Here is a 9,054-nt window from a genome sequence, read left to right on the forward strand (position 1 = left end):
AATGAAAGGAAAAATGCTAATGAAACTGGCTGAAATTAATTTTGAAATAGGGGTAAAGTTAATAAAGAAAGTAAATGTGCGGCCGTTACGTTAACAATCAACTAGCGGTAATTAGATATTTGAGATTTGGGGGAAATTACGGTCGCCAGTCCTAAGGACAATTACTATAGTAACTGAAAAAGAAAGGTTATTACACATATAATTAGCACTAGAAGTGTGGCAACTGAAGGTTGACACGTGTAGTGTGAAAACTGAAAGTTTGTCATAAGTAATAAATTTCGCTACACTCTGACTTAATTTAGCAAAAGAATTAATAAAACCGAAAAATCGAAAGTTAATTTAGTGATTGAAGTTAATAGTGAGCTTTCTTTCTGAAGCACATCGAAATTCAGTAAAATACGGTTAGTCTTGGACTACCTCAACAATCATTTCAAAAGCTACTTGAATCTACGCAATTTAGAAATAAGAGATTTAACTTTGAACTTGAATTAAATGATTCTGAACAATTAACAATAGTAAAATTTAGTACGTACCAAGCTGAGCTGCAGTCACAGGTAAGCTAAAATATGGTAACAAAACTCGCACTCATAATTTGTCCTTGTGTAATCTAAATATTGTAGCAAGCTATAAATACTTTAACTGAACTTTGAAATTAAAGCAGCGAAATAGAATATTACTTTAATGCTGGCGTTTGAATTTCAACGACACTCGGGTTCATTCCGGAAAAGGTAGGGACCCTGCTTGGTAATGCAATTGGGACAGTGAGCAACAAAGGTTCATGCTACATTGCTGTAATTTTGTGATGCAACAATTTCAAAAGTTTGAAAAGCTGAGGTCTGCCATACAGTTCTAAAACTTTACGTGTTTCTAGTCTTCCTTGTTGGTTGACTGAAGGTTTGAAGCCGTCGATCGAGGAGGTGGCGACAGTCACTCATTGTCGGCCGTCGCTGTTGCAGAAGCTGGATGTTGGCGCGCCTTCTTCTCGACACGGTCGCCAGACGAAACGGGCTCTTGATGTGCGCCAGCTAATGCTTCCCGTCCGAGCGCAATTACATGCTGCCAAACCCCGAAAGCGCGGCAACTCGAGGGAGCTTCACACAACACACCTGCTCCACTCGCTACTCCAGCCAGACTCTCTCTGCCCGCGCTCCACGCAGCAGAGTTAACACTACCAAAGATCCTACACACTTTGATTCTTCACACGACCTATCGATGTAATCGTTCGACAGCAGTTTTCCCTAGGCAAGACCCAGCGTAAAAATACAAATAATATTTACGAAACAAACCAATTATACATCGACATAAATGCATAAATACACTCCTGGAAATGGAAAAAAGAACACATTGACACCGGTGCGTCAGACCCACCATACTTGCTCCGGACACTGCGAGAGGGCTGTACAAGCAATGATCACACGCACGGCACAGCGGACACACCAGGAACCGCGGTGTTGGCCGTCGAATGGAGCTAGCTGCGCAGCATTTGTGCACCGCCGCCGTCAGTGTCAGCCAGTTTGCCGTGGCATACGGAGCTCCATCGCAGTCTTTAACACTGGTAGTATGCCGCGACAGCGTGGACGTGAACCGTATGTGCAGTTGACGGACTTTGAGCGAGGGCGTATAGTGGGCATGCGGGAGGCCGGGTGGACGTACCGCCGAATTGCTCAACACGTGGGGCGTGAGGTCTCCACAGTACATCGATGTTGTCGCAAGTGGTCGGCGGAAGGTGCACGTGCCCGTCGACCTGGGACTGGACCGCAGCGACGCACGGATGCACGCCAAGACCGTAGGATCCTACGCAGACCGTAGGATCTCTACGATCGTCTCCATGGGAGAATAGCAGCCTGCATTGCTGCGAAAGGTGGATATACACTGTACTAGTGCCGACATTGTGCATGCTCTGTTGCCTGTGTCTATGTGCCTGTGGTTCTGTCAGTGTGATCATGTGATGTATCTGACCCCAGGAATGTGTCAATAAAGTTTCCCCTTCCTGGGACAATGAATTCATGGTGTTCTTATTTCAGTTTCCAGGAGTGTATATACAGGGTTATTACAAATGACTGAAGCGATTTCACAGCTCTACAATAACTTTATTATTTGAGATATTTTCACAATGCTTTGCACACACATACAAAAACTCAAAAAGTTTTTTAGGCATTCACAAATGTTCGATATGTGCCCCTTTAGTGATTCGGCAGACATCAAGCCGATAATCAAGTTCCTCCCACACTCGGCGCAGCATGTCCCCATCAATGAGTTCGAAAGCATCGTTGATGTGAGCTCACAGTTCTGGCACGTTTCTTGGTAGAGGAGGTTTAAACACTGAATCTTTCACATAACATCACTGAAAACAAGTTTCGCACTGAACGCATCATCTTCCATGAGCTGTTGCAACCGCGCCGAAAATTCAAAGCGTTTGACTTTGTCATCGGGTGTCAGGGCTTGTAGCAATTGTAAACGGTAAGGCTTCTTCTTTAGCCTTTTCCGTAAGATTTTTCAAACCGTCGGCTGTGGTACGTTTAGCTCCCTGCTTGCTTTATTCGTCGACTTCCGCGGGCTACGCGTGAAACTTGCCCGCACGCGTTCAACCGTTTCTTCGCTCACTGCAGGCCGACCCGTTGATTTCCCCTTACAGAGGCATCCAGAAGCTTGCACTGTTATGACTGACTGATGTGAGTGCATTTCAAGCACGACATACGCTTTCTCGGCTCCTGTCGCCATTTTGTCTCACTGCGCTCTCGAGCGCTCTGGCGGCAGAAACCTGAAGTGCGGCTTCAGCCGAACAAAACTTTATGAGTTTTTCTACGTATCTGTAGTGTGTCGTGACCATATGTCAATGAATGGAGCTACAGTGAACTTATGAAATCGCTTCAATCATTTGTAATAGCCCTGTATATACAAATAGTAAAGCAATTACAATATACGAAGACACAGAAATGTTATATATTCAGGTAACAAAAATAAGGAAAACAAATTTATAGTACAATAGATGGAAATGGGAGGATATGCGTTTCCGGCGTTACAGACCATTTCACGAGTGTACCGTGAATATCAGGGATCCGCTAAAACACCAAATTTCCAACATCGCTGCAGCCGGAAAAAGAGCCTCCAAGAACGGGATCAACGACGACTGAAGAGAATCGTTCAAAGTGACAAAAGTGCAACCCTCCCGCAAATTGCTGCAGATTTCAATGCTGGGCCATCAACAAATGTCAGGGTGTGAACCATTCAACGAAACACCATCGATATGGGCTTTCGGAGCTCAAAGCCCGCTTGTGTACCCTTGATGACTGCACGACACTAAACTTTAGGCCTCTCCTAGGCCCGTCAACACCATCATTGGATTGTTGATGACTGGAAACATGTTGCCTGGTCGGACGAGTCTTGTTTCAAATTGAATTGAGCGGATTGACGTGTACGGGTATGGAGACAACCTCAAGAATCCATGGACTTTACATGTCAGCAGGGGACTGTTCAAGTTGGTGGAGGCTCTGTAATAGTGTGGGTCGTGTGCAGTTGGAGTGATATGGGACCCGTGATACGTCTAGATACGACTCTGACAGGTGACACATACGTAAGCATCATATCTGATCATCCATTCATGTCCATTGTGCATTCCGACTGACTTGGGCAATTCCAGCAGGACAATACGATACTCCACAGATCCACAGTTGCTACAGAGTGGCTCCAGGTACACTCTTCTGAGTGTAAACAATTCCGCTGGATACCAAACTCCCCAGACATAAACATTATTGAGCATATCTGGGATGACGTGCTGTTCAGAAGAGACCTTCACCCCCTCATACTCTTACGGATTTATGGACAGCCCTGCAGAATTCATGGCGCAAATTTCCTCCAGCACTGCTTGAGTCATTATTCGAGTCCATGCCACGTCGAGCTGCGGTACTTCTGAGTGCTCCCTGGGGCTCTACACGATATTAGGCAGGTGTACCAGTTTCTTTGGCTCTTCAGCATACAATAGTAATTTTCTGTGTCCAATAGCACCTCAGAAGAAAAAGACCTTCTTCCGGTGACTTCTATCTCACCGAGCATCTCCGTTAAATTTTCATATTTTCATTACTCAATAATTTCAAAAACGTACGGATATTTAGAAAGTCTGATGTCCATCAAATAACTGATTGCACACTGTAAATAGGAGAATTATCTCATCAAGCCACTCAAATTCGGAATTCGATTAAACTTTCTTGCTGTCCCAGCTCCTTTAACGGCCCAGGACATTTAATTTCAGTTATTAGTTTGTGATCTCTTCGTAAATAAAGAATAAAAACACGGAAGCCCAACGAATTTTTTTCAAAATTCGATTGAAATTTGGGTGCCGGAAGGTTTCGCTGAATGCGCGCAATAAAACTTAACCATCATACATTTTATGCGACGGAAAGCATTTAATTCTACAGACCGCATTTTCAGAGCCCTGAAATTTTGTGCCTTGAAAGGAGCAGTTAATGAACTTTCTGAAAGATTAAATCAGTCTGTAGGACCGAGAACAGAAATGGCACCTTCGACTTCTGTGGCAAATACTCTTACCGATCCTGGAATTTAAATACTCCTAACGACCTTCCGCAAAGTTAGAATATCGCTTTAGCTGTCTTCTAACACTGTAAACTTAATGACGTGTCGGGAAGTTTCAGCAGAGAGTAAAGTTCATTCCGGTTTCCGTGCATTTAACTAAAACGGAGAGGGTGAGGAGTTCATCACATTCATTAAGGAATTATACTACAAGCTAGTACGATCTATATTACCAACAAGGGAGACTCCCCATCACTCCCTCACGGATTTAGTGGTAAGATGGCCCAGTGTGTAGCCCGTCAGAAACCGAATACAGATCAAGACCGAAAACAGGAAGAGGGTGTACCGAACTGTGGAAAAAAGAAGCAAAATAGTGAACGGCCCAAGATCAAGGTGGCAACATCGAGCAAATTGCGAGAACGTCGGAGTCATTGTGGTGTGGTTATGATGTTCGACTGAGAAGCGTGAGATCCGTGTTCAAAAATTCCTTGCGCCCCATATTTTTTTCACAAAATTATGAATTATGTGTCCTGTCATTGACGTGTCTGTTCTGCTTCTGTAGTCTTGGTAACTTTCACTGTATTGTATTTTATTGAACTGGGGACCTAGAAACGACGGAGAAGCTTCGACAACGACCTATCCCTAAGTGGTTCACAACACCACAACAGGCTCCAGCAGTCCACTCACCCCACCGCCGCCCCACCGCCCACACCGAACCTGTGCGGTTAGGCCCCCAGTGTACCCCGCCCCCTCCCCACGGGAACGTCTCACACTAGAGGAGTGTAGCCCCAATTGTTTGCGTGGTGGAGTAATTATGCTGTACACGTACGTGGAGACAGTGTTTGCGCAGCAATCGCCGACATAGTGTCACTCAGGCCGAGGCAGATGGAAAACAGCCTTAAAAACCATCCACAGACTGGCCGGCACTCCTTCCCGCTCGGAAAGCAGTGCGATAGACGGCACGGCTAACCGGGCGGGCTTGGTAACTGTCATACTCTACATTGGTTATAGAAGACGAGTCATGTGGTAAGAACGTGATAAATAGTGAGAGCAGGCGAGAAGCCACATACAACTGTCACAGAAATCAAAATAACAAATAAACGGGTGTCACCTAAAAAGGAATTCAAGAGTCAAAAATTTGCAAAACGGAATGCAAGAGTCTTAACATGTGGTACTTGTGAAGAATAAATTTCACTTCCTTACACCTTTCATGCAGCTTTACTGTATGGACAAATGATGATGGCGTCCTCTTGGGTAAAATATTCCGGAGGTAAAATAGTATCCCATTCGGATCTCCGGGCGGGGACTACTCAGGAGGACGTCGTTATCAACAGAAAGAAAACTGGCGTTCTACGGATCGGAGCGTGGAATGTCAGATCCCTTAATCGGGCAGGTAGGTTAGAAAATTTAAAAATGGAAATGGATAGGTTAAAGATAGATATGGTGGGACTTAGTGAAGTTCGGTGGCACGAGGAACAAGACTTTTGGTCAGATGAATACAGGGTTTTAAATACAAAATCAAATAGAGGTAATACAGGAATAGGTTTAATAATGAATAAAACAATAGGAATGCGGGTAAGCTACTACAGACAGCACAGCGAACGCATTGTTGTGGCCAAGATAGACACGAAGCCCACGCCTAAGACAGTAGTACAAGTCTATATGCCAACTAGCTCTGCAGATGACGAAGGAAATGAAGAAATGTATGATGAGATAAAAGAAATTATTCAGATTGTGAAAGGAGACGAAAATTTAATAGTCATGGGTGACTGGAATTCGATAGTAGGAAAAGGAAGAGAAGGAAACGTAGTAGGTGAATATGGATTGGGGGTAAGAAATGAAAGAGGAAGCCGCCTGGTGGAATTTTGCACAGACCACAACGTAATCATAGCTAACACTTGGTTCAAGAATCATAAAAGAAGGTTGTATACATGGAAGAAGCCTGGAGATACTGACAGGTTTCAGATAGATTATATAATGGTAAGACAGAGATTTAGGAACCAGGTTTTAAATTGTAAAACATTTCCAGGGGCAGATGTGGACTCTGACCACAATCTATTGGTTATGAACTGTAGATTAAAACTGAAGAAATTTCAAACAGGTGGGAATTTAAGGAGATGGGACCTGGATAAACTGACTATACCAGAGGTTGTAGAGAGTTTCAGGGAGAGCATAAAGGAACAAGTGACAAGAATGAGGGAAAGAAATACAGTAGAAGAAGAATGGGTAGCTTTGAGGGATGAAGTAGTGAAGGCAGCAGAGGATCGAGTAGCTGAAAAGACGAGGGCTAGTAGAAATCCTTGAGTGACAGAAGAAATATTGAATTTGATTGACGAAAGGAGAAAACATAAAAATGCAGTAAATGAAGCAGGCAAAAAGGAATACAAACGTCTCAAAAATGAGATTGACAGGAAGTGCAAAATGGCTAAGCAGGGATGGCTACAAGACAAATGTAAGGATGTAGAGGCTTATGTCACTAGGGGTAAGACAGATACTGCCTAGAGGAAAATTAAAGAGACCTTTGGAGAAATGAGAACCACTTGCATGAATATCAAGAGCTCAGATGGAAACCCAGTTCTAAGCAAAGAAGGGAAAGCAGAAAGGTGGAAGGAGTATATGGAGGGTCTATACAAGGGCGATGTACTTGAGGACAACATTATGGAAATGGAAGAGGATGTAGATGAAGATGAAATGGGAGATATCATACTGCGTGAAGAGTTTGACAGAGCACTGAAAGACCTGAGTCGAAACAAAGCTCCAGGAGTAGAGAACATTCCATTAGAACTACTGACAGCCTTGGGAGAGCCAGTCCTGACAAAACTCTACCATCTGGTAAGCAAAACGTATGAGACAGGCGAAATACCCTCAGACTTCAAGAAGAAAATAATAGTTCCAATCCCTAAGAAATCAGGTGTTGACAGATGTGAAAATTAACGAAATATCAGTTTACTAAGTCACGGCTGCAAAATACTAACACTCATTTCTTACAGACGAAGGGAAAAACTGGTAGAAGCTGACCTCGGGGAAGATCAGTTTGGATTCCGTAGAAATATGTGTACACGTGAGGCAATACTGACCGTTCGACTTATTTTAGAAGCTAGATTAAGAAAAGACAAACCTACGATTCTAGCATTTGTACACTTAGAGAAAGTTTTGACAATGTTGACTGGAATACTCTCTTTCAAATTCTAAAGGTGGCAGGGGTAAAATACAGGGAGCGAAAGGCCATTTACAATTTGTACAAAAACCAGATGGCAGTTACAAGAGTCGAGGGGCATGAAAGGGAAGCAGTGGTTGGGAAGGGAGTGAGACAGGGTTGTAGCCTCTCCCCGATGTTATTCAATTTGTATATTGAGCAAGCAGTAAAGGAAACAAAAGAAAAATTCGGAATAGGTATTCAAATCCATGGAGAAGAATTAAAAACATTTAGGTTCGCCGATGACATTGTAATTCTATCAGAGACAGCAAAGGACTTGGAAGAGCAGTTGAACGGAATGGACAGTGTCTTGAAAGGAGGATATAAGATGAACATCAACAAAAGCAAAACGAGGATAATGGGACGTAGTCGAATTAAGTCGGGTGATGCTGAGGGAATTAGATTAGGAAATGAAACACTTAAAGTAGTAAAGAGGTTTTGATATTTGGGGAGCAAAATAACTGATGATGGTCGAAGTAGAGAGGATATAAAATGTAGACTGGCAATGGCAAGGAAAGCGTTTCTGGAGAAGAGAAATTTGTTAACATCGAGTACAGATTTAAGTGTCAGGAAGTCGTTTCTGAAAGTATTTGTATGGAGTGTGGCCATGTATGGAAGTGAAACATGGACGATAAATAGTTTGGACAAGAAGAGAATAGAAGCTTTCGAAATGTGGTGCTACAGAAGAATGCTGAAGATTAGATGGGTAGATCACATAACTAATGAGGAGGTACTGAATAGGATTGGGGAGAAGAGGAGTTTGTGGCACAACTTGACTAGAAGAAGGGATCGATTGGTTGGACATGTTCTGAGGCATCAAGGAATCACCAATTTAGTATTGGAGGGCAGCGTGGAGGGTAAAAATCGTAGAGGGAGACCAAGAGATGAATACACTAAGCAGATTCAGAAGGATGTAGGCTGCAGTACGTACTGGGAGATGAAGAAGCTTGCACAGGATGGAGTAGCATGGAGAGCTGCATCGTACCAGTCTCAGGACTGAAGACCACAACAACAAACATCTGGGATGACGTGCTGTTCAGAAGAGACCTTCACCCCCTCATACTCTTACGGATTTATGGACAGCCCTGCAGAATTCATGGCGCAAATTCTCTCCAGCACTGCTTGAGACATTATTCGAGTCCATGCCACGTCGAGCTGCGGTACTTCTGAGTGCTTCCTGGGGCTCTACACGATATTAGGCAGGTGTACCAGTTTCTTTGGCTCTTCAGCATACAATAGCCACGACAATGGACAATACAGCCACGACACACACACAAGTTGGAATACAACGAACAGACACGTCAATGTCCGGCCGCACAGTTCATAATTTA

This window comes from Schistocerca cancellata, chromosome 8, assembly GCF_023864275.1.
Source record: "Schistocerca cancellata isolate TAMUIC-IGC-003103 chromosome 8, iqSchCanc2.1, whole genome shotgun sequence".
NCBI lineage: Eukaryota > Metazoa > Arthropoda > Insecta > Orthoptera > Acrididae > Schistocerca > Schistocerca cancellata.